The sequence below is a fragment of the Astatotilapia calliptera genome, chromosome 13 (genome assembly GCF_964374335.1).
Source record: "Astatotilapia calliptera chromosome 13, fAstCal68.1, whole genome shotgun sequence".
Classification (NCBI taxonomy): domain Eukaryota; kingdom Metazoa; phylum Chordata; class Actinopteri; order Cichliformes; family Cichlidae; genus Astatotilapia; species Astatotilapia calliptera.
Window position 1 is genome coordinate 18,558,416 of NC_137434.1, and position 27,377 is coordinate 18,585,792.

A 27,377-nucleotide genomic window follows, 5' to 3' on the forward strand; every position below is an offset into this window, starting at 1 on the left:
GCGCGTCTAGGGAAGAAGGCAGTTCACGAAGCATCAGTTCTTTCTTTATGTCTTCGTTAACATTAGAAAGCAAAGTACTTTTTAAAGCCTCCTCCCCCCACTCTGTCTGTTCAGCTAAGGTGAAGAAGTCAATAGAGAAATCAGCCAAACTCCGCTTGCCTTGTTTGAGCGCGAGCAGGCGCTGGCCGGCTGTGAGCGTGGTGGATTTTCTATCGAAGACGCCTTTGAACTTATCCAAAAAGTCAGAATACGTTATGTCAGGGTTGGCGTGAAGCACAGCTTGAGCCCAAATCAGAGCCCGATCCTGGAGTAGTTGAACTATATATGCAATCTTAGCACCATCGTTAGCAAAAGCTTGCGGTTGCTGACGAAACTGAAGGGCACATTGAGTGAGGAAGCCAGCACATTTATCAATACCTCTGTTAGTTGTTGTCTGATAAACATTAGAGGCATATGAGAATCTTAAAGACACAGTTATTGGTGGTTGTTTCTTCCATATTATCCACAAATGTGTCACATATATTACTTTGACATTCTGGTGGTACTGTATGAGACGACAAATCATGGGATTGCAAGAATTTTATAAAAATGTATGCTACTGAAACAATGAATGTACCAAAAACCAAATTTTTTGCAAGTCCACCCAGTAGTTCTGGACATGGTTCAGTCTGAAGGAAAGTGCTGAAGTGTATCCAATGATCAGCTCTCGAAACATCATTATAACCAGCACAAATTATTACTGTAGGGTTGGCTCTTAAATCAGATTTCTTCTCGGTGTATTCGGGGTTCCAGTGACAGTCTCTTGATTGATTTGGCCGCACCTGTAATCAGTGACGGTAACAGCAACTGTGGCTTTCTACTACAAATCACAGAATTCTGGGGGCTGGCTATAATTGGCTTTTTCTATCATTCTGTGAGTAACCATGATCTGATTTTATGCTGCACTCTGCATGGGCCTGCCAATGGCAGGGCACAGGGAAAGGAGTTGGTTACCTTGCTGAGAAGTTGAAGGTGTGGAACTTATTCCCTGCAGCTCTACATCTAATAACTGTTCCTGCTGCTGTTTCTTGTTTTATTACTTCTGATAATAAACTGATCAAACTGATCTGGTTGTTTTTGTTTTTTGTTTTGTTTTGTTTTTAAACAGTATAATGCCCTTTTTCTTGTCCATGTAGATATATTTTTGATGAATATAAAAGCATTAAGCATTTACTCAAATCTGCTTTATCAATCAGAATCAGAATACTTTAACCTCCTAAGACCCGAACTCCTCCATGGCATGCATTTTTTATTTCCCTTTGATATTTGGGCTTTTTGGGACCTGATGAGTGTAAAAACAAAGAAGTACCAGATTTATTTATTTATTTATTTTTTACCTGATTTTTGTTTCTGAGAAAAATGGGATGCACATATGAGGATATTTGTTTAAAATTTCAATAGAACAGTGGCAGTATAATGCCCCTGTAAGTGGATATCAATCCCTTGTAAGAGCAAATTTAGAAAATTAGTATTTTGGTCTAGACAACCCAAAATGTGATGTCCACATATGTGGACGCCAGGTCCTAGGAGGTTAATAATCCCTGAAGAAATTATGTGGTTACAGTTGCTTCAAGACTATAAGGATAGTAACAGACCTATAAGAGGACCTATAAGAAATAGCTCTAATATATACAAATTGCAGATATTACAGAGATTAAATATATGTGATTGACATTTTACTCTAAACTGTAAAACTTTGCTATTTGTTGTTTTTCACTGTAGAGGATGTGTAAAGGGGTGTAATTATGGTACTGTGTGCCATCACCTTTTCTACCTTGGACTCAGTTTCAGTGATATATGAACACTTTCTCCATGTACAAGTTTCTAAAGTGTTAGTTGAGGCTTTAGTGCTCTAATGCTTTTTTTGAATGCTTATTTTATATAATATAAACAAGCACCCACACAGTAATTAGTCATTCTCAGCTTATTCGACTAATCATTATTACCACCACTCATGTGCTCAGAAAAGATTAATCGGTCTATGGGGAGTACTTGGTGAGTAGCAACAATGTGTTGTGGATGGATCATCTAAGATGGTCTCTAGTGACGTTTGGTCTGTTTTCAGCATCTCCCTTCTGGCTTATGATTTGTGGTCTGCCCATCAGAAACCTTCAATGTGAACTTTTTCTTGAGTAATTTAACCCTTATCATATTGTTTCCTATTGGTAATGCCTTTACATTAGCCTAACCACAGCTCCATAGCTAGGCAAATTTAAAGTTATTGTGAAAATTAAGATATACACAAAGAACGAAAGCTGTGGGTGCTTTAAAGTTGTAGTGTGTTTTGCTGGTGCTTTGAGTAACTGCTTATTTTGTTGCTTTTCCTCCCTCAAAACTAGGCTGGAGAAACTTTAATGAAATTACAAACAAAATTAACTGCATTCCATTTTACTTACACATCATGGTCAATCGAATGTGGTCACTAAAATCTACAAAGAAATAGTAATCTTTATGTCTGTTTCTCTACATTTCAGACATAAGCGTACTGATATAAAAAGCTATGAGGGTGCATGGCTCAGTTATTTAAAATTTAACTTTTTTCAAATTTCAATCTCATGAGGCACAGTGCTGTAAAATGCAATTTTAGCACGTTTCATTGACCTTTACATTTACACAACAGCATGAAGTTTCTGTCACAGTGTGTTTTGTCGAAATGGGTTCAGCTTTGGTTCAGAAAATTAGATTTCAATCACATAAAAGAAAAATCACCCAAGAAGCACCCAAAACATAGCCTAGTATGGTACAAGGCTGTTCTCTGTATTTGCACATGACAACCTCAGGTGTTTGCAAGCATGTTACTGTATGCATCACTGAATTCACACAGATTGTCATAGGAAGATTGTATTACACTGAAGTAGGTGCTACCGCTGTTTATTCAGCATTTGCCTACTTGTGATTTATAATACTGCACAGTATTTCTTGCTTTTGGTTTATAGCTCTGAATTTGACGAGATGTGGTGTGATCAAAGAAACAATCATCAGGTATTTCTCTCTAAGACTGAAGTTTTCAGGGTTGTGTTTTTTTTTGTTTGTTTTTTTTACTTTATGTTGCATTTATGTTGCCGTGTTTTGTGGCATGTACTACTGTTATTACTGGCTCAAATTAGGCTGCCACAGGCTATTTTGCAGATGTGTTGCTGTACACATTCTCCAAAATTAATGTAGAAATTATATTTTAGGAATTATTTCTCAGCTTGTTCAGTCAGGCCACAAACTCCATTGGTCTTACTGTCTGCAAAACATATGCCACAGCTAAACAGACAAGTAGTCCAAAGACCAGTAGTATCTCCACAGTAAGTTGCTAACTAGCTTGTGAAATCCATTGCTGGAAATACAATAAACAGTTACCCTGTAATCTGCACTTTTTATGTAATTCTAACATGAAATACAAATTACGGAGTGACTTGGTGTCAGCAGAACATTGTTTTTGTTTGCTTGTTTGCTTGTTTTTAATCCCTAAAATTCTGTAAAAACCTAAAAATTATTGGATTATTGGGCTCTACTTTCTATGTTCTACTTAGCTAATCGGTTACACTGTGATTTTGGTCTGCTGACCTAGAGTGGGTCATCTCAGAGACAGACTGAATCCGACAGGATGGACCACTGAGGTTTTTAAAGCATTGCTTTGCCATATTTTATTTATGTCCCTAAGATGATTCACCCTGACATTTGCTGATGCTCTCTGTCTCAAGCAAATCTCCTGCCATCATAAAGCTGCTTGTCTAGGGTGCACTTGGTAAATATTTAAGAGGCTCTCTGTCAGTGTTGACCATTCCCTAGATAATTTGTGTCCAATGCCCCGACTGAGTTGCCTGGACCATAACAATTTTATGGATTATGAAGTTCTATCTTCTCTCTAATGTTTGAAAAGAAGTCAACTACTAAAGGAAATGTTAGAAAAATTATCTTATGAAGTGAGACACATGCATTTATTTACTTGCAAGGAAACAATAGCATACACAGTGAACTTCTTGCTGAGTGCTCGCCGGGGCAATCCAGCGAGTTTTATTTAAACACTTCTTCTAACATTATCCTGGGAACAGATATGTATGTGACACTTACAGAGAAACAGTTAGCTACATGATGTACTAACACATGATTCTAACTGTGCTTTGGGTAACAGATGGTAGAGGAGCCATCTCAAGCCTTGGGAGAAAGACAGAGGAACAGAGAGACAGCGAGAGTGATACATTCCCTCAGCTTACTAATATAAGTTTTGCATAGCTTTAATTTTAGAGAGTGATGCATCTAACCATCTCTTTAAACCTTCTATCCAGGATGGTGGATTTGTGGAGTGGCACAGAAGTGGAATAACTTGCTTTAAGGACCTATTCATAGCCAGCAAACTAGCATCATTTAAACAACTTGCTAACAAATACAGTCTGCCACCATCACACTTTTTCAGATACTTACAAGCCAGGCACTTTATTTGTTCCCAGACTGCAGGCTCAAGCCCTCCACCAAAGCCTACAATATTAGAAACTATCCTACAACTCAGTCCAAACAATAGAGGGCTGATCTCCCTGCTTTACAATAAAATGTTATACTTGAAACATACCTCTTCATCCAAACTCAAGGCACTGTGGGAAGAAGACTTAGACATGACAATCTCTGACAAAACATGGGCCTCCATACTCAAACATGTCAGCTCAACATCATTATGTGCCCGCTACTGCTTAATTCAGGTCAAAGTGATGCATAGAGCCCATTTCTCAAAATCCAGATTATCTTGTATCTATCCTATTGTGACAGATGCAAAACTGCTGAAGCCTTACTGAAACCGAACATGTACTGGTCTCGTCCCAGTCTCGTTCAGTTCTGGACAGAGGTTTTCCATACCCTGTCCAGGATTCTCAGTGTGATGCTGGCCCCTAACACCCTTCTTGCCCTGTTTGGCATCAGTGGGAATAAGGTGCTTCTACTGGCCTCTAAAAGACAGGTGTTATCATTCTGTTATCATATTATACTTATATTTATATTTCCTTCTTTTTCTTTATTTCACTTTCTTTTCTTTTATATTTCACATTATGGGTGAATTACCCCAAATGTACAGATAATCTGTAATCCCTTTCTTCTCTTTTTCTTTATATGTATAAAGGAAAAACTCTTAATAAAAAGACATTGTTTTTTTTAAAAAATCACCTAAACCACATTTTCTATATAAGTCGGAATCAACTATGTCAGTGGCTTCATCAAAACAAACTGTTATATTCAGCGGCAAAAATATTAAAAATGAAGCTCTACCTGTGTGTTTAGCTTCAGGATTAAGAATTTGTCAGACATGTGATAGGTTAAAGAGTGTGGTTCATTACTGTTACTGTCCTGATAGTAGATTTTTCATTAAAAATCAGTTAGTTTGTAAATGAAAGAAACAGCTGTACAGCTTGATAATTAATATTTGTATCTTAACTGGGCAAGAGGGATATCCTAACAGTCAGATAAAACTGATTTTAGATCATTGTGAATATTCATATTAGTTTATCTGCTTAATAACATCAGCTATATAAAGTACAAATCTAGTTGAGCATATGAAAAACAGAGATTGTTGTCATTAAATATGTTATAAAATGAACTTTCAAACCACATAACAAAATTCAGTTGATATTTGTGTTGTGAAAAACTCTCTACTACTGTAATTGATGCAAGTTCCTTCACTGTCACCTGAAAGTCTTTCACAGGTACCAGATGTATGCGCCTTTTTTACCAAATGCAAATTACAACCCACGTGTTGAGAAATTGAATTTCTCTCTGTGTAGCTCACTTTCTGTTTTTAACGGTCTCCTCCTCTCTCAGTTTCTGCCATGTCTTTGTTGTGTAAATAGGACAATTCTAGTGTTGAATTTAGTTTTCCAGCACTTCAGAAGGTAACAGGCCCAGTAACTTCTGCACACAAACACACACACATCAATTTTGCACACAAATTTGCAATCTTCTTACAGAGTAGCAGGTTGTGTGTGTGTGTGTGTGTGTGTGTGTGTGTGTGTGTGTGTGTGTGTGTGTGTGTGTGTGTGTGTGTGTGTGTGTGTGTGTGTGTGTGTGTGTGTGTGTGTGTGTGTGTGTGTGTGTGTGTGTGTGTGTGTGTGTGTGTGTGTGTGTGTGTGTGTGTGTGTGTGTGTGAACTGAAGAACAAGTAAGAAGGAGAAGCAAGATGGGATAAATAAAGAGGCAGTGGTGCAGGAAGTGGAGCATGTACCACCATATAGGTTTAGGTGGTTATGCTCCAAGTAGCATGCTTGGACAGGTAAAGCCAGAGACCTCAGGATCTTATGGTGTCTGGATGACTTTTTGCACCATTTCGGAAACTTGCACATTTAAAAGCTTGCCCTAAATGAGAAAAGCCAGTAAAGGTGCTATGTGTTGTAAGGCCACAGCTGAGCCAAAGCCACTGCCTTCATTCATTTCATTTTATGATTAATCATATTTGCTATTGTTGTCTGTCAAAACAGTCCCTCTTGCTTCATGGGATTTCCATCTAAATAGAGGAGAGGGAAAAAAGTGTGCCTTTGAGACAATCCAATTTAGTGCTCCTCTCCAGCTTTACTGTAACACTAATATAATCTCAATCCTCAAACCCCGAATTCATCTCTCTTACACAACATCCATCAGTAAATAGTTTCCTCTGCCTTGGATCCCTTAGTGGGATGTTAAAAACTGCAGCGTGTTTATGACTGTTGTTTCACTCGTCAATTTAATTTTGGTTCCAGCATGCAGAGCACAAATGGGGATTGAGGGAGGCTGTGCCATCTGACAACCTAGCCTTTTCTCGCTGTGTGTGTATGTGTATTAGCACATTGTAACACTTGCCAGATTGACTTACACTTTTACCGGAGAGTTAATTTTTAACAAGTTCAGAAAACATACAACCCAAGTGGTGCGTGGGTGCATGGCACACAGCAGTTTTGAACCAATTTGCAATGAAATTATCATTTTCTTATTTAGAAGTGAAGGTCACTGAGTGATTGCAGTTATTTTATTCTATTTCTTAGTTCATGGTCATTGTGTGTGAACATTTTATCTTACTGTACATTTAAACCACCATGGTGCACGCATCCATGACAAAGGCCACTGTATGAAATATGAGTGGAGATAGTCAAGTATTGTATAATATATTATATTGGAGATATATTATATATATAGATATAGTGGAGATAGTCAAGTATTTACCACTATTTAATTCCAATAAAATTGATTCATGTTTTTGGCTGCAATGTGACAAAATGTGTTCAAGGGGGCCAAATACTTTTGCAAGTCACTGTAGTTGCTTATGTATGATGTATGCATATTAGTAGCATACTAGGTCTTCATTTGTCTTGGTCCTAAAAAGCACATGGCTCCATAAACTGCAAAGATATCGTTCTACAACTGCAAAGCATTTTTGAAGAGGTTTCCTTTAATAGCCTCCTTAACTGCTTCTTGCTGATAGCAAAGAAGTTGTTGTTCATGACACAAAACCTCATATGATTTGCTCAGCACTGGCTGACCTGGTGGTACCAGGAAAAATAAGTCTTCTCTCGCAACCCTAATAAGGATAAGCGAAAGAGAATGGATGGATTGAAAAGAGATAGTTATACTTGTGCTTATTTTATTGTTCTACCCCTGAATGGGAACGAAACTGTCCTCCATGTTTTTAAGGTGTAACCTATCATTCAAGAATACACTTTCTTAATTGTAGTAATTGTGTGCTATATTGATTCACCAAGTATAAAGAGGAGGCAGCCTTAGAATAGTAAACCAGTTTGGGTTATAAAGTGTCAATGCCAGCAAATTAGTTATGAGCAGCACCTCACATTAAAATGAAAACATTTTCAGTGTTAGAAAGATATAAATAACATTTTATTATAGTTTAGTTTTTCGTAGTTTATTTAGTACTAGAATGAAAAATGCATCTTAAAAATGCCTAGTTTATGGTCCAGTAGTTGTAGAATATGATCATGAATAATATGTCAATGGTAAATAAATCACCAATATGCTATTTATATACACGTTAATATGGTACAACTTAATTTCCCAAATATTGGATGAATATTTAAGTGAATTATTTTTTTATTTTTTTTATTTATTTTTAAACAGTAACTAGTTCATGGGGAACAGATTTACCATAAATGCCAAGTTATATACCAAATGTGGTGGTGTTATATGCTCAGTCCTTATCTGCTCATAAAATGATGAAAAATATTCAGCATGCAAAAACTTTCCTTCACAGTAATATTGAGAAAAATTGGCAAACATGGCCAACATAAAGTCGAGAGAGCTCTTGCCACCTTTTTTTTTTTACAGACAACACTAAGGCCATTGACAATGAAAATAGCTGAGCCAAAACAGTCAATAGGTTTAGAGTCATGTCAGGGTAGGTTGACCCATACAAAGTAGGAGGAGCAGCCGGCAGCAGCACATGTGCTAATGTTTGCACTGCTGCACACTAATACATTAGGAGTGCTAATGAGATAAGCTACAAAATGACTACAGAAAAATGTTAACAAAAACTTGAGCTACTGTGTTACCCAATGTGACACTCATATCGCCTAGCCATATTGGCCAATATATTTGTCTATTATTAGGCTTTTGTCATTCTTGAGTATTGACATTATTATTATTATTATTATTATTATTGTCTTAAAGAATCTAACTGTTTAGTCAGTGACCTGATTCATGCAGTAAAGTGATATTATTTATTTAATGGGCTATGTTGAGCTTAAAGTCAGAGTTTTCTGTGAAATGAAAGAACTGTCTTTTTACCCAGCTAAATCATCCCAATGACTTAATGTTGAACACATAACGTGGTCGAGAGTAGTTTATGTTCTGAGTTTTGTTTTAAAATCGTCTGGCAGCATCACGTTTCACTGATTTTTTTTATTTACAGCATGTTTTAAGCGTAACATACATTCTCTTCTGGGGGAATGCATTTTATATGTACAACTTGGTAAGCCATACCTTGCTAAAACCACTTAATGAAGTGTCACATTGTAACGGGAATGTATCAGTGTGTGGTGTACTGCTGCTAAGTCTCTTTTTCCACTGTTGAAATTTGAGCTACTAGAATCCAGAGCACACACCAAGAATACCTGTTCAATCAATAAGATTAAATTCAATTTGATCTGCTAATAAAATAAAGTGATGTCCATGCCTCTTTTATTGGGCTACGAGACATTTGATGTCTAAATAGATTGAGTTCAAAGTTTCGGAGCTCCAATGTGCAGCTGGACCTGAGTAATAAACAGCACCACTGAGAGCACACTCATCAATAAAATAGCTTGAATTAAAATGTTATTTTTATCAGTCTATGTGATAAATCCCAAAATGGATTTTCTGCAGCATTAATCTTTTATCTTATTTGCAACAGTATGGTGTTTCACTGTTATACAGTGTTATACACTGTTTTGTTTTTTTGTTTTTTTTTATGTGAGCATGCTCAGAGCTTGAAGCAGAAAGCCTAGACTGACAGAGAAAGCTGACAGCCACTGTGGTGATACGTGTTATCTCCAACTCGGTTTTTAGGTTTTGTCAATCCATATTGTCTGGAATCTTAACAAAACAAGATCACAAAGATTTAATGGATATGCATTTATAATTTTCTTTTACTCAATATAATTTTCAAGTAATGTTCATTTCAGTGAAGCCCAAGAAATGAATGAAGAAATAGTTTGCTCTTGGTCTGAAACTATTCTGTTGTGCCTTCAGTTTGGGTCCTTGCCGCGTCACCCATATCTGATTTCAAGTGTCAGAAGCATTTATGTGTATCTTATAAATTATGTATTACCTATCTTGTACAGACATGTACTGGACATCCACACTCATGGCAAAAGCGGGCATCAAAATGCGACTGCTGCCATGGTTGGTGTGTTTGCAGGTGGAAATAAAAGGGTTATCTTGCTTCTATGTTGGTGGATGATTGGAATAAAGTCTAGATTTTTAAAAAAGATTCAATTTTTAATTGAATCTGGTTTTTGCCAGAAACTGTTTGCTAGACATTCAATTTCATACAAGAAATCCAATTTATAATTAGCTCTCTGCCTACTGGGCAGAGGTTAGGAGCCTTGTTCAGGGAAAGTTTTAGAGCTGTTGTTGTCTCTTCCGTCCTCTCTGTATTGGCTCAAACTTCTTTATCTTGGCCCCATCTCCCCATCTTAGTCTTACCTCTCGATAGCATCTACGTCCCTTATCTCAGGCATCTTATCTGTAGTGCCAGACACAAGGAATCGAAATCCACAAAACTGAGATAAAGGCAGAACAAGACTCCCAATTTCATAGAGGTGAAGAAATGGAAAATAAGCTGTGCACATGAGTGAGGAACAAAATATTAAGTCTTTTCTGCATTTACAATAGAGCTCAGTACATGCACACTGTGTGTTTAAAATGGGGGGGGGAGAAAAGAAAAAAGTTTTCATCTGTCAGTCATCCTGCTTAACAAAGGTGTAAATCTGAATTTTAAAATGAATTTATTGTTTAATCATTTTTATAATGGTTTCTACTCTCCCCTTTATCTATATTCCTTCAAAACATCCTGAATCGTGTATTGATTTCACGGAGTGATAAAAGAACACCGTGACATCTAAAAGATGAGCTCTGACACCAATTAGTGTCCACAGAAACTGCTTACTTTGGCACTTAATTGATCCAAGTTTCCAAACTTGTTAAGTTTTGATGGATAATAAGCACTAGATATGATTCTGTCCAGTTTAAAAGTTGAAAGCGTATGCCAGTCTCTTGAAGAGATCAACTGTTCATTTAGGTGCTAATGGACTCTCTAGAGGTATGATTGCCTCTGGTCATAACAGTAATAAACTCTGGTAGCTGTCAAAAAAGTTCTTTTCCCCTTGGTTGCCAAGATTTACTCTAAAGACGAGACGAAACAAACAGAAGAAAAAAATCAGTAAGGGCGAACATTTTCATTACATGCCTCTGTTGGTTTCTAAAGCTTTTGGGATTGCTGGTAACAGATTGGGTTGTGGTGCTATAGTCCCCATGTGATCCAATTATCAAACCCCTATAGCTTTTCCACCCATCTGAGACATATTTTACTAGTATCTGCTCCCACACAGCTGCAGGGCAACTAAAAGAAAGAATTACAAGTACTACATAAATAACTTTGCAATTGTTTTCATTGCAGGTGCAACCAGTTAATACACTCCTAGCAGAATTGTTCTTATGTGAAGAGACCAACTCTGCTATTCTAAAAAGGCTTCTCTGAGTGTTCATACTGTAGCATAGTTGTTTGTTTTTTCTTTTTAAAATTTTAATGGGACACCACATTTTTAAGCATACAGCAGGTAAGCGACAGCTGATTTCCTGCTTGAGTAGGTGGAGGTGAAGATCAACTAAAATTAATAAATGTCAATATTACACTGAACCTGCTGGGTGTATCTAAAATGCAGATTTTTGTAATGGAAATATTATTTTGTATAACATTTGATGTTTCAGTGCTGTCTTCATATCATGTCTTCCCAAGCTAGCAAAATATGAATTAATGCAAGTTTACATTCTAAGACATACGGCCTTATATAAGCAAACTGCTGCATTCGACAGGTTGACTTTGTTTTCCTTAGTGTCATCCAGTGTAGGCAGCTAAAAGCCTTTTTTACACCAACAATTATTTCTTGCAATGGAAAGAAGTATTTCTGAGCCGTTTCAGAAAAAAGGCAACAAAATGTTACCTGATTCCAGGTATGTTCAGAACCTCTAACTGTGGATATGTTTTAGTGTATTTACTTATTGGAAATTCATATAAATGTTTAATTTTATCAGACTTTGAGCTTGAATTTACATTCTTAGACTTAGCATATTTCCCACCTTAGTGAAGAGCAAGGAGATGCCCCACTGTGGTATTTTGAACAAAGTAGTGACAGTTATTTTTAAATCCACCCCCTGTGCAGAGTTAAGCCTGTGGATATTCTGTGCCGCACTGATGAGTTAGTTGTCTTGCTCTGAGCTCGACCCCCACTCTTATAATTTGATTAAAATCACATCTGAATGATATACTTAATAAGAACAAAAGAAACAGCAATTACATTTTTTTCAGATAGTTGAGGTGTCAGTATTGGCCTCACTTCATTATTTGTGTATTAGATTTGGCAGTATTATTTATATTCATGCTCTTCTGCTTTCACTTGCTCATAATGTTTCTTTCTTTCTTTCTTTCTTTCTTTCTTTTTATATATTTCTTGTTCACTTGCTTTTTGACCCACCTCTTTATTTTATATACACACACACACACACACACACACACACACACACACACACACACACACACACACGGGGAGAGAGAGAGAGAGAGAGAGAGAGAGAGAGAATGAGAATGTCCTGTTGGCTTTCTCTGACCTCTCAATCTCCCTATGGCTCCCTCCCTCTTTCTTGTCTGCTGTCTCAGTTGCTCTGACCTCTCAATATCACACAAGCTGTCAGTGCCAAACTATGAATGTCCCTCGACACTTATTTGACTCAGACACCCTTCAGCGTTTCCATTTGCACACAGCCAATTTCAGTTTTTATAGAGGGCTGGGTGGCAGCTAGTGTAAACCCTGCAGTCCAAATAAGCCAGAGTAGAAGTAATAGTAACAAGTGCCCAAAGCTGAATTATGTGAGTTTGCCAGTATGTGCCTTTGTCTGTTTTTTTTTGTTTTGTTTGTTTGTTTGTTTGTTTGTTTGTTTGTATCTCCATCTTGTAGCAATTTCTGCTATTGTACTAACTACCCACGATCCTTTCAGCTGACTGGCAAGTATAAGTAAGAACTTGCTAAATGGATTCTGCAACTGTACTGTAATTCTTCCTTAACTGTAAAAGTTTATGTCATAATAATAAACTATTCACAATCGAATTCATGTGCTCATGAAGGTGTTTGCAGAAAGCTCAACAGTGGAAGTGCTTTGTTCCTTTACACTTATAGTTAAAGGCTTTCTTTCAGCACCATGGACAGCGCCAACAATTTCCACAATGATTCAACTACAGTGGCACTACAGTGTAGCTAACAACCTTGCACACTAATTCAAAATTCAACTGTGCTATTTTTTTTTCCCCTAAATAATTGCTAGCATAGGACTCTTCTCACTCACGGTTGAAGGCCTTGTGCAGAGAAAAGTCCCAAAACTTAAAAAGTTTCAAGGAAAAAAAAAAGTGTCTGAAGTTGTGTGGGTGGCGGCTTAGTAAATGCAGGTTGATGCTCTTTTGGGAACTGCATTATGAAGTCCAGTTCACATAGCTCCAGAAAATGTACTGAGAGAGGAAGAGACAGAATTTGTCAGTGTTCCGTCCTGTGCTCAAAAAGCGAGCCATCCCTATCATACCCTAGACTTTCTTCACGCATGGTTTCACACATCACCACAGGCTTCTCATCTTTTTCACCTGTGGAACTTGGTGCAGTACAGGCACTACAAATAAGAAGAAGTGAAAATATTCATTTATTGGCAATCTCATTGTAGTGGTAACATCAGCCTCTAAAATCAACAACATGTACACTGCTTATGTGAACTTGCTGTTAAAATGCAGAACTAAGATTTTGAGCTCCTCAGTTGTTTTACACTTGGGAGTTTCTGTCTGGAATTGTAGATGCACGTGCACATCTATGCACATGTAAAAACTCCCACGGGATTGCCTAAAGGGAGCTCACAGGCAGAGAGGATTTAGGGACTGAACAGCTGAGTGCATACGCACAGACCAGGGAAATGATGCTTTACCAAGAAGAATTGCTCAATTTGTCCCAAGTTTACAAAAAAAAAAAAAAAAAAACTCGAGATGAAACTTGGATTGTTCTACTGCACATATCTTCATGCTCTTGTCTTTTACAAGGTGCATAGCATTACTGGAGCTGCTTCTTTAACAAGATTATTCAGAAAACGCTATAAGAGCACGACTTAAATAGGTAAGGCAATATCAAACAGATTTTTGAGAGAGGGCTTCCAAGGAATAGTGTTCATTTTCTGCTTATTTGAGTATGACCACACTCTCTGAGCCTGCTATCTAAATGATTTATTGTGCAAGTGATTCAATAACTTGAAAAGAAGTACACACCCCACCAGCTGACTCCTCAGTACGAAGGAAGCATCAGTTCTTGCACTTTCCATGTTTCCATGTTAACCGAATGGCTGTTTGAATATCAAAATTGATAGCGCTGAATAATCCTGCAGATGGTGTTTGGGTAATTGTTTGCCCACCAACTATCCAAGTTTGGAAACATCCATTTTAATATGTTGGCAAAATTCAGTATGGAAACAATGCACCTTCAACCCAAAACAAGGGGAAAAAAGAATGAGTGAGTATTTTCTTGCATCTCCTCTATGTGAGAAAAGAAGGCATTCATTGAGAATAATTAAAGCGCCGCTGTCTGTCATTTTATGCAGTCTATATCTGCTTGGCAAAATCTGTTTCTTCAGCTTGAAAGAAATGACTAAAGGTGTTGTATTAATGCAACATCACTAAAAGGAATTACCCTGTAGAAGGCTTGCCTGCTTAGTGATTGAAACTTCAACTGAATACAAATAAGCAGTGTGCACCATTCATAAAGGAACCCTCAGGCTTCCCCGGCTATACAGGCAAAAGCCACAAACATTGATACAACTCTGAGCATTCCCAGAAGAATACATGACACCTCAAAGTCAACTCAACTGCTCCTGGTTGGTTATTTATTTATTTATATATTTACTTTTTTTGGGGGGGGGGGGGGGACTGCATAATTAGTTTCAAATGGTGAAACCTTTGGAACTATTATATGAATTATGCATTACTTGTCCAACTCAAGCCCCTTCATAGATAGATATAAAAACATTGTTAGCATGATATTTACTCATTATCTGACGTACTATAACCACTTAAGCATACACATTTATGATACATACAACACTAGGGATGGGTATTGATAAGATTTTAACGATTCCGATTCCATTTTCGATTCTGTTTAACGATTCGATTCTTTATCGATTCTCTTATCGATTCTTTTTTTTTTTTTTAAAAAGGAGAACACTAAGGTCGATTAGCTCAGAGCTTTGTTTTATATCTTCTCTTTGAACAAGATAGAAATTTAGGAGTAACATGGCCTTACAAACCCAACAGTGAGATCTTGAGAGATCCAGCCTACGGCTCTTCAATGGGGTGTCACAGGGTCCCCAGGAAAAAAAAATTGTAAATGTAAAATAATAAAATAAATATTCTTGTGAGACATATCACATATTGACGGGGTCGGGTTATGTTAAAAAGTATAAATTGTTATACTTTGTTCATTGGTTCAAAGGTACCCCACACTTCTTTTTTTGTTTGCTTGTTTGTTCTGGTGTATTTTTCATTTGAACTGTTACTCTGCCAGAGTACTCATATTTACAAGATGGCATTGAACGCCCCATTGGTGTATCAGGAAAACTATTTTGTACGTATGTTCCTTGAAGGGGATTGAAGTCGTTCTTTTTTCCACCGCAGCGAAGGGCTAGGAGTAGGAGAGGAGCTGCTGTATGTTTTTGTTATCGAATCGATCTGATTGTGAAATAAAGCATATGCAGTGAGAAAGCAACTCCAGGAGTCATCCCTGCCTTAAAGCTGCAACATTCTTCTGTAGCAATAACAAAGTATAACATAAATTGTTCTGTGGCAGTTACACAAGAATATCCAGTAATGTCCCTGCCTACAATTAAACACATTCACTTACCAAAAATCGGGGGCATCTGCTGTGGCAAATGGGTGCAAGCCTTTGACCACAAACTTAGACACTGCTCGGTGACATTAGTCTATCCTGGCCTGAAAGGAGACGCTACCGGTAGACTGCAGCGAGAACTGCCAGCGAGCGCCAGCCAGACTCTGTCTGTCTCTCTCATCATGGTCACCTACATGTACAGTAATGGCAGGTCTTGTAATAAGGCAGATTGCGCTAACATAATATGCACTGTTAGTTGATTATTTACCTGCCGCATTAACGGGAGAGGACGTGCAAACGTTAGCGCTGCTGCTGGGTTGAGATTCACGAGTCCGGAGCGGAATTAAAAACGCGTGTCATCGCGTGTTTTGTGAGCAAATGCTTTTGCATATTAGTAGTGTTTCCTCCCTTAAATGAAATATCTACTTTGCAAGTTGCCCTGTTGTCATCGGTTCTCATAAAGTATAATCAAACTTTTGAGCGTTTGAGCCGCTTAGGCGCCATGTTTCCTGCCAGGTAAATGACGCTCCGCAACGTGGTGACGTCATTCGGGGCGACTGGAATCGATAAGGGAATCGTTTGCAAAAATGGCAAACGATTCCAAGGAATTGAAACAGTGGGAACCGGTTCTCAACAAGAACCGGTTTTCGATACCCATCCCTATACAACACACATAGAAACACAAACCTGGATATGTATGATGTCAGTTTGGGGATTTCTCACTAAGAAAACTTCACTGGGGTGTTGAGACGAGAGCGTTTCCCAAGAGCAGAATATCCCTTAATCATGCTTCTCTGAGGAGTGTCTACAGTCCTGCCTGAACTCTGCCCCCTCGTTTTCTTTGGTGCAACAGAGAAAAGATGAGAAGGGGAGTTATTGTGGCAGGCCCTGATTATAAGAGAGCTTTTGCTCAAAGCTTTTCTTTAGGTGGCTGTGGCTCAAGAGCTAAAGTAGGTCCTCTGCTAATAGGAAGGTCTGTGGTTTAGATCCTTGGCCCTACTCTTAGTCTATATATCAAAGTGTCCTTGGGCAAGCTGCTGAACCCTGAGTTGCCCCTGATGCAGGCATGTAGTAAGAAAGCACTTAGTGCCCAAATTGAGTAGAAAAGCGCTACATAACTTTAGTCCATTTGCCGAGTGCTGGTAGTCATGACTTAACTCAAATTATCTCTTCATGCTGATACGGAAACATGCCAGTTAGAGCTTTTTAAACTCAGTTTTGAATTTCAAAAGCTGACTACATGTGTAATAATCTTATCACATCTTAAATCCTAATAATGGGTCTGATGTGCCATTTAAAAATGGGTCTTTTAGATTAAAATCAGAAAACATGAAACGCAGAACTGAAGCTGCATTCTTTTGAAAAGGTGGTTGGTACTTATGAGTTTCACACAAAATTACAGGAGAAACATTATAATGAGGCTTGTGATTGTGAAAGGTTGAAGAACATCTGATTCCATTTATTTATTAAGGATGCAGTTTAAAGTTGTTTCAATTTCAAAATACTAGTAAATGAGCCTGTTTGCTGAGAGTTTTTTTTTCTGTTCTCACAGGTCAAGCATGGATATGCTTTCTGTTCTGTAAAACTCATAATGTGGAAGCTCTTAAAGCCCTATTTTTGACATAATTTCACTGACAATACTGGTGATGTTTCAAAACTGTGGCAACACTTTTTTAGTGGATAACATGATGCAGGTGTCCAGGTGTAGGTTTGATCTTTTTTTTTTTATTTCTCTCATGGATGGGACTGTGAGGTTAGAGGGTCCACTATTTTCATCAGTCTGTTCAAATGTTTAGAGCATCTGTCTTGACTGTGATCATGCATGGACTAAAAAGTATTAAATTTAATTTTCATTAATTAGATGGTTGTGATACTCGTTTCTGTCATGTAATTTGACTTTGTTATGACTCTATTGTGCCTCTCTGCGCCTGCTAAATGGAGACAAGCTGTTCTCACCAAATTACATCTGCTGTCTGAGAAAGATAATTTCACATTTTTAGAAGAATTGTCTAAAATTTCATCGCTGTTGACATTATCTTTGCGAACAAGACCCCCGCCCCCTCCACAGCAGTGTCTCTTGTGTAGAAACTGTTTTATTGAATATCTGTGCAACCTTTAGTTGTGACTTATTCGGCACAGTAGCTAATTAGAGTATATTGATGGAAGGCTTTTTGTTGTTGGTTAAGCTGTAGGGAAGAAAAGTCCAGCGACTGTTGCAAAGTGACAGGTGAATCATAGCTGACTGCCTCCAGTCAGTGGTGTCATTTCTCAGCACCAATTGGTGCAGACAGAGCAGAATAATAGATTTCGCTCAGAAATAATCGACAGCTGACAGTAAATGGCTTTTGTTGACCTTCAGAAAGTGCAGGTTAGCTATGTGAGAGAATGGCTGTGCATTTCACAATGTAATAAGTTATGGATTAGTTTGACCTTAATGAGAAGATAAGGGGACTTTTTTTTTGTTGCTGTTGCTTGTTAATTAGTTAGGTTTTTCCGCATCATCCTTTATCATCCTGTTGAAGATGAGTCTTTTTCAGAGAGTACTGACCCAAGCTGGCCAGGTGCATATCCAGTAAATATGGTGGGAGGAGGGGCAACTGTGCTTTAGCCGGTCTCACCTTTCATGACCTCTTGTAATAAGATTACCTGGTTCACACGTCATGACTAGAGAGAGACAGAAAGGGGGCAGTTATCTCGCGGTGGAGCCAGGCTAGGGTCCGGGTGGAGTGTTGCTGTGCCTTGCTGTGACTGGTTAAAGAGATCGGGGCAGCAGTGCTGATGTGCCCGCGCGAGGGGGAGGCTGTAGCTGCACTGACAGCCGGCATTGGTGGCTCCTTTCCGGGCACTGGAAGGATTTTTGTTGAGTACTTCTTAAGCCGAAACATGGTAAGCCGTCTTCTTTATGTTTTGGATGACTGTCATTGTGATTTTAAATTTCCACACTGCCTCGGAGCACCGCACGCGTAGAACAGTGTCTTCACTGCGCATTGGTCTTCTTTTACCATGAAATAGGAGCGTGTTTATGTCACTGCTAGTATTTCTTTCTTTTTAAAACTGTATTATAGATGTTCCCCAACGTGACGCGAGTAATCGATTAGAAAGGCGCAGTCGTTTACCTTAACTGCCCATTGATGTGTACCGCTAATCTCCGGAGGGTGAAGTTTTCAAACACTGACTGAAAGCAGCATCTCTCACTAATATATCATTAGCTAATGCCTGTGGTTAGGTATGACCTGTAGTTTGGCTGACTGCGGCTGTGTTTTTAAAAATATTTCAGTGATCCAGTTGTTGATGAGTATGATTACCGTAATCACTTAAATTGCGCGGAGTTTCTCAATTGGACAGCTGCAGTTTTCTATTAGCTGACTTCCCCCCCGTTCTTTCTTTTTTAATCTCGCCTCATATGCATATCAATAACGGTATTCTACATGAATATTCATACAGTAACTTCCCCCTGAGTGTGTGAGAGGGAGCCTATCGCGCTGCAGGAGATAATGCTTCAAAACGTGATTCACTCATTCAGTCTATTCAGTGACTCACACGAGTCTTTTACAGAAATGTAACAAGACACTGACTTGATCCCAGCATCTACTCATGCAAGAGTGTAGAAACCTTTTTTTGAAAATCCCAGTTTTTATCAGAACTTATTCATTTTAAGGGCTAATTTTCAAAATGCATGAACGACAGTAGAAGTATAAAGCAGTGCAAGTCCATATTATTGTAAATGGCTGTAGGCTGTAGTCCAGTTACTTGTGAGACCTAATCACTCCATTCTCACAAAGCATCATCACAGCCTGCTCAGCCAGTTTGAATTAAATTATTATTTAAGACCCTGATTTTGATCATTCTTGAACACATTCGGTGCTAAAACTATATTCATGTTGATTTTTGTTGCTCAGACTAGAAATGGACTTCTTCCTCTCTCACAGCAGCAAACAAACAGCTGTCACTGATAACATAAATGACAGCTGTACTCCCTTTAGTGACTTCAGTGGCTTGGCTTACTTTGATGCTTAAATGGAGTGAACTTCATTGCTGCTATTAGTAACACCTGAGCTGTTCTTGCTATGACAAGTCAAGTTCCCTGTGAAGACGCAGTGCTGTCCAATACAGTTTACTGTCTTATTATTAAATCTTTTAAAATGTCCAGAAAAGGCTAGCAAGTGGCCTTTGAGTTAAGATGTTTGCTTTAAACTATAGTACTCATAGCTTTAAATGTGCATGCCACAGACTAGCCTTTGCATTGTTTTTTTATTTGTAATCCACTGGTAGTTTAAATTGAGGCAGGCAATGGACTGCAGATGCATAATGAAACATCTGGCCCTGCATTTTTGACATGCAGTGTCTTTATGTGAGCTTGCAAACTTGTGGTCATGTGTTTTTGATTTGCTCTGTATCTCTTCTTTCAGCAGAAGTCAATTGATCTGTTGTTTTTCAATAAGATGTCTAACAAACAATATATGATTGGATGACAGAGATCTATAAAATATTAGTTTATCAGGTGCCTGAGAGGCAAGTTATGCTCCATAAAGAAAGTAGTATAAAAGCAAATGGAAAGATCCAGCACCCTAGACACGGTTTTGTATACTTAACCAATCATAGAGTAGGAAAAATGTGTAATTTCATAGATATCGTTGTGCATTTATTGCATATTTCATGTATTGTAAAACTGTTTCTGTGGTATATGTAAGATGTGTTGCATCATATATTCCATTTAAGTCAGTGAACTGATGAAACAGTCTCATTTATCAGTGTCTTTGATATTATCAACATCACTGCTGATTAGTTTTCTCTAATTTTTAAACCTTTTTTCAGAAGACGACATAAAGCATTATTTGTTTCAGGCAGTATAAAAGTTGGGAGCAGTACCTGTAACAGCTGTAAGTTTGTCTAGATTTCAGCAATTTTCAGAATGGCCACTAAGACGAGATGCTGTAGAATTCCCATAAAGCCCCTGAACTGTATTCGAGGTTTTCATTAAACCTGCGTTTAGTTTCAATGGACAAATTACATATTAAGCTCGTTCTGCACTGAAGCTTTGGTGGATACTGCTAGAAATGAGTTCTTTTACTCTGGTTTGGACTTCAGGACTGTATATACCATTTTTATTGTTAGGATAAAGGACAGGCAGCTCCGGGCAGCTTCTCTTTAAGTATTAATAGGAAGAAGTAAAGAGGTTATAAAATACTCTGGTAACTGAAGTGAACCAGAGGGGAAAAATTAGGCAGTGGTGAATTATCCTTAGAAGTAATGAAGTGTCTTGTTCATAACAAAGGATGAAGAATGAGGGGAACCCGTAGGGTATAGTGCATACAGGTGGCAGTCGAAATGAGACCGCCACTGCATGGTCACTCTTAACTTGGTGTAGCTTCTTTGTTTTTTCCAAGAATGAAGAATTTTAAGACAGCTGGGTGGCTTTCCATTTTACTTTGTCTCATCATTCTCATTCAATATTAAATTATAATACTCAGCAGTCCACAGTTACACAGCTTAAGGCACTTTGTGCTCAGATCACTTTGTATGAGCTTTTTGAATTCAATTAGACTTCACCTTTTTATAATTATGCTCACACCAGGCAGATCGGTATGTGTATGTGTGTGATAAAACAGTAATTAACAAGCGCTGCCATACTCCCATGACTGACTAATGATCTAATCTTGTTGGTTGCATCAGAAAAAAAAAATGTGTGTTCGGTGCTGAAACTAATAAGACTGCACCAGTTTTGCAGCTCTTGAGAAATTAACATATGAAACAATATTGGGCCTTTAGTCACGGCTGTAATTTTAGGGTTAATGTGTTTTCTTATTGTAAATTGTGTAATGTAATATAATGCTAGTTATATGTTGATGCTGTTACCACTTTAAATTTTAGTCTTTTTTTTAATGAAGAGCATTGCCAACACTGTCTTAATGCCTGCGGTCCTCATAGCCATTTGTTCTTATTGAAGAAGTAAATCTTGGAAAATAGGTCACAAAATACCTAGGCTTATGTGCTTTATTTGACAGAAGGCAGCTATGTAAGTCATTTTCTGCAAATGTTACTGAAAAGAGAAGTTCAAACCTGTTAGGGGGATGATAAATCACACACACACACACACACACATATATATATATATGACCAGGCATGCCATGCTCAAGTGGGTATTTCCAGCAGCAGGACCAAAGCTGTGACATTGACTCATATCTGTCTGTTTGTACAAATGATTTTAATAACTACAAAGACTCAAACTGTTTAAAAGTTTAATTAATTGCTCTCCACATATCAAGCCGCAACACTGACATATTACCACCTCATAAAGTCTTGTGGGAAATGTGTGAGCAAAAAGTTACGGGCTGCACGTCAAACTGACATGAACATTAGCTGCATACCGCCGTTTGAAGCAACACTGATGACATATTTGAGAATCTACCGAAACTGTAAAATTGTATGCCAAAGGGGGAAAAACAAAACAGTGAATGAGCTGTAGGGGTGATAAAGCCCTCTACTGAGCTCAGTGAGACTGCAACATAGGTGATCATGGGGCTTCATATGAGCTTTTACATATAGCAGTCATGTGATCCATTTTATAAAAGAGTATTTGTTAGAACACATTCAAGTGTAGCTAGATATAATCGTGACACTTTAAAACATCTGAACCTCTTTTTTTGTGTCTCAGATTTCACAAAGTGAAAATACACCACGAGTTATTAAAATGGGATTTCATCATAGGATAAAGAATATCTTCCCCACAGTGCATTACTGTCATAAACTTACTTATCATTCAACAAATATGACTTTATTCATATGCACAATGGACACCTCGGGGCAACCATTTCAATATTATTTGATAAGAGACCTGTGGGTAGTGATGCCTGAAATGATTTGAGTCCGAGTGCAGAGGGAGAGGAAGAGGAAACAGGAGCAACTGTAGCATGCCTTCCTCTTCCTTTTCATCTTTGTGCTGGTGTTTTCGCCTTCCAGTGTTATTTTGCAGATTAAGAAGAAATAATGTGGGTTGTATGCTTTTGTTATGATTTACTGTCAACTTCTCCATTTCCATGTGAGGAACGGTGGGCATGGCACAGCCAGACTACCATTATCAGATCATCAGCTCAGTGTCAGGTATCAGAGGTAGTAAACTCTTCATTTCATCTTCACCACCTGCGGTGTAATGAAATGAGTAGAGAGTGTGGATGGAAACCATTAGCATTGAAGAAGTATGACACGCTGGAGTGAGCATGGAAATGAGCAAAAGACACAGGTGCAGTACAGGTGATTGGCAGGTAATCTGATTTCTGCACCAAGAGGTAGCAATGTAATTTGACAGGATATATTTTAATAAAATCATGAAATTCCTGAGTGCTGATATATATTTTTTCTCTCATCAAAGTTCCATATCATCTGCCTTTCCTCATTTTACTGTTTTAGCACTGCGACAACCATCCCCAATACATTTAACTACACATTTGCCCCAAGTTCTATATGCCAGTTCACTTGTTCTTCTGTACATGTGTGAATGGGTGAATGACTGAATGTAGTGTAAAGTGCTTTGGGGTCCTATGGACTAGAAAAGCGCTATATAAATGCTGGCCATTTACATTAGAGAATTACTTAAATATTGGTATATTGATCTTGGAGCATGATCTATCTACATTTTGTCCATCAGTACAACATGTCAATTCTCTGTCCACTCTACAGAGTGACAGCTTTAACAAAGGTAGTACAACATTACATTACAAATTAACAAGTGCTCTCCCCCAAAAGGAAAATTGTCAGTGAGCTAGGAAAAGATCTGCATCTGCATCACATCACAGATGTATTGCTCTAGCTCTCAATATTTCTGTAGTTCTTGTTGACTTTTCTTTCTCAACATACCATTAAATACATGCTAGCATGCAATATTTGTATATTTGTTCATTAAATGATTATTTTGATACATAAATTTGAAATGGTGAAAAATTCTTTTGAATTCATTTTTTATTTAATAGTTAAATGTTGCTATCTAGCTTATTATGGTGGTAATTAAGGGTTACAGTTCGTCCTAGAGTTCAACTTCATCCAGTTTCCCAGTTATGGAGGATAAATATTTTCAAAGGTACAGCATTATTAACTCTAAAATTCTAACAGTATCCATCAATAATCCAAAGAAATCATTTTAGCTGCAAGCGCTATTGTTCATAGTTCTGATTTTTATGGATTCACTTATCGTTTACTTATTAGTTATTAATGTGGGAAAGCACCAGGTCATACATCATCAATGTACCTGTTACATTCTCTGAGTCTAAAGCTAAAATGGTGACAAACTAATGGCACTCCACTGCTGTGAGTTTGTCACCATTGTTTTGCAAGGCATATGCAATTTTTTTTTTTCTTACCAGGCCCACTTTTCATAGGTCAGGCAACTGTTGGTGATAATTTAATAAGGGGGGAAAAAAGCTGAATTAATAGCCTTCCATAATTAAGTCATTATTTTTAGCTGTTTTCACACTTTGGACTCACACAGTCCTGACAGAGACTGCTAGAGCTAACTTATTATCTTATTAATCAACTTAATTTATTGAGTCTTTGCTCAATATCCTGGAGCATAATTAATTACACAAAAAGAAGCCACTAGTTTGACTGCATTTAAGTATAAAGTAGTTAAGTCTAAAAATCTAAAAATAGTAGGCTTACCTGTTGGCATTTACATTTCAAAAATCAATGTATTACTTAGACTATCTGTCCCATTAGGGCCTTCATTCTTCAATAATTCTTTTGTCCATAAGTTCATTTAGTTCTGTTTTTGAAGTTTTTGTAATATCGGCAGGTGGGACGCTGATCAGCTCAGTGTCTGTTGTCACAAAATGCCATTTTTACACCATGCTGTGTTTCATATCAAAGTTGTATTCCCTTCAATTCAGTATTGGTATCATTAGTTCGTTAGCTTTTCGTTCTGTGTAAGTATGTTGCATAATTTGCACAAAATAAACACATAAATGTCTCACAGGATTTGTATAGCTGTTGCTCATTTGTTGACTCATTTTAGCCTACTTATCGTCTGTGTCATGTTTTTGGAGTCGGCTTAGCATTTTAAGATTAGGACTACCTTGTAATCTTATCCTGCTTTATGCAAATCAATACATTCATAATTGTGCTGACATCTATATTTTATGCAAGGCTTGGGTCAGCAGATTCCTCTTGAGGATAACAAACATAATATTTTAACTTTCTAAGGCAGAGTGCATCAAACCACATCACCACATTTTGTTCAACTGATTGGACTCTAGGTTTGCTGGTCCGTTAGCTTACTCTCTACAGCCTACATGGTGATTTTTGAAATGTGTATTTTCTTTAGGCAAGAACAATACAATGATTGATGTGCAGTTAGTTTAAGCAGATTCTTTGTTCCTGCTTGTAACCTCGGTGAAGATTTGGCTAAAGTTTAAGACAGATCTTTATAGAAATCCTGATAATTCCTAAGAGTACCTTTAGTCACATGAATGTTACCCACAGAGCTGTGTTGGCACATGAAAGACCTATTTCAGTACAAGTGAGTGCACTCTGTATTTTAAACCGGCCATTACAGAATCCTTTGAAGCATTGGAAGCAGTCAGAGGAAGTGACAGAGGTGAGTGGATTTCTTTGTGCGTTGGCTGACTTGTCACTTAAGCAGCCTTTTAGGAGAGGAAATGTAGGTTTTTGTTTTTTTTACAATGAAACATCTTAAAAAAAAAGAATTTAGACATTAGAACTCCGAAGTCACCTCGCAAATATAAATGATGATGTTTTGAAAATGCACACAGCTATTTTGCTAGGTGCAGCTGTTAAACTCCTTGTTAACGAACAACCAACCAATGACATGGCAGCATGGCTGCTTTAGTTTTATAATCAGAATGTGGAAGAAAGGTGATTTAAGTGAATTTGGACATGGTGCGTGATGGGCTGAGTTTTCAGAAACCGTTGATCTACTGGGATTTTTATTCACAACCATCTCTAGGGTTTACAAGGAGGTCCCAATTTAGATAGCAGTTCCACTGAGTGGCAGTTTTGTAAGAGAGTATGCATTGAAGTCAGAGAGCAGAGCAGAATATCCAGACTTTGAGGTGATAAGACGACAACAGTAATTCAAGCAACTGCTCGTTGCAACCAAAGTATGCAGAAGAGCATCTCTGTGCACGCAACATGTCAACCTTGGAGCACATCAGTTATAGGTGCCACATCTGTGAGCTTAGAAGAGGAACCTGAGGCTATAATTTACATAGGCTCAACAGGTTGGACAATACAGTATTGAAAAAAATGATACTTGGTGTGATGAATCACATTTTCTGCTGCATAATTTGGATGGTGGGGTCAGAACCTGGTGTAAATAACATGGAAACAAGGATTCATCTTGACTTATATCAACAGTTTTCCCGGTGCAGTGGTTTGGGACATATTTTCTTGGTACACTTTAGGCACTGTGTTAGGTACATTGCCATCAGAAAGGAAGATATCTTCTGATGGCTGCTTCCAGCAGGCTAATGTGCCATGTCACAAAGTTCAGATCATCTCAAGCTGATTTCTTGAACATGACATTGAGTTCATTATATGGCCTCCACAGTCACCAAATCTCAATCCTTTGGGATGTGGTGGAATGGAGATCCACAACATGGATGTGCAGATGACAAATCTAAAGCAACAGCAGGATACAATCCTGCCAATATGAACCAAAATACCAGAGGAATCATGTTGAATGTATGCCTACAGGCATTATATCCAACAGACACTTTAAATATGTAAATTGTTAAAATGATAAAAATTAAGATTTTTTTTTTCATACATTTGCAAAAGCAGTAATGTTCAGATGTTGGTATAGTTAGACAGAAAAAACAAGTTCTAAGCAATTATATAAGTAGTTAGTGGTTTTGTAAACTAAGTATTTGACCTCTCCCGCAACTATCAGATAATTGATATTTATTAAAACATAGCTTCTAAAATTAAAAGTGAAAATAAGTATTAAGTTTAGAAAATGATAAAAATACCAGGCACTCAAGTTAATAAAGAACCCAAATTTATCTCACAGCGCAGCATATAAGTAGGTTACTTGGTTACTGCTGATGCAACCAAGAGACCCATACAGTGAAGTCCCTTTGTCAGACAGACTTGTTTTGTTTTTGTTTTGTTTTGAAGAACATAAAATAAAACCGGTTGTCAGTTGCGTTCAAATGTTTCAGCGTTGAGGAAAGCATGCAGCGCTCTGCATTTATTAGTGAATGCTTTAACATCACCACGTAGACAGCAACTAGCAGGTGCACTGTCGCAGTACCATGTCTTTCTTGCATAGGAATAACAAAAGCATAAAATACACAACAGTGCAAAACTATACAAGGGGGTTTTCAAACATAATACAGCCTACAATAGCACAGACATTGACACAGAAATTTGCTGGACTGCAGTAAGCATGAATTAAAAAAACATTACCTCACTGTTGTTTAGTAAGGTTTTGACTGATTTCTTCATAACAAAGAATTTAAGACTACTTACATTTCACGCAGCTATTGTTGTCCATGCTGCTCAGGGCGATGTACTTTGAAGTTAAAAATAACAGCAGTAACACTGCATGTATAATGACCATCAAAACGTATGTTTATCTGTTATATATCACATGTTATATTTTTAATTTAAATACATTTATTTTATAGCCACTTTTGCTAGGCTTTAAAATTTAATTAGAGTAAAAAAAACGCACTTGTTAATGAAACCTCATCCTTCATCTTCAGGATAAGACAG

The 27,377-nt window shown here is 37.7% G+C and overlaps 1 protein-coding gene and 1 long non-coding RNA gene across 2 annotated transcripts in view; one reads left to right on the top strand and one right to left on the bottom strand.

The window, feature by feature from the left end:
* Nucleotides 1-27,377, top strand: part of LOC113035231 (protocadherin-15-like) — a 238,074-nt gene that overhangs the window by 29,530 nt on the left and 181,167 nt on the right. The window lies entirely within an intron of this gene.
* LOC145419756 (uncharacterized) lies at nucleotides 14,932-16,311 on the bottom strand. Its single transcript, XR_013901097.1, has 2 exons — nucleotides 15,919-16,311; nucleotides 14,932-15,840 (listed from the first exon to the last, which is right to left on the bottom strand). It is a non-coding gene; the product is annotated as an uncharacterized LOC145419756 (long non-coding RNA).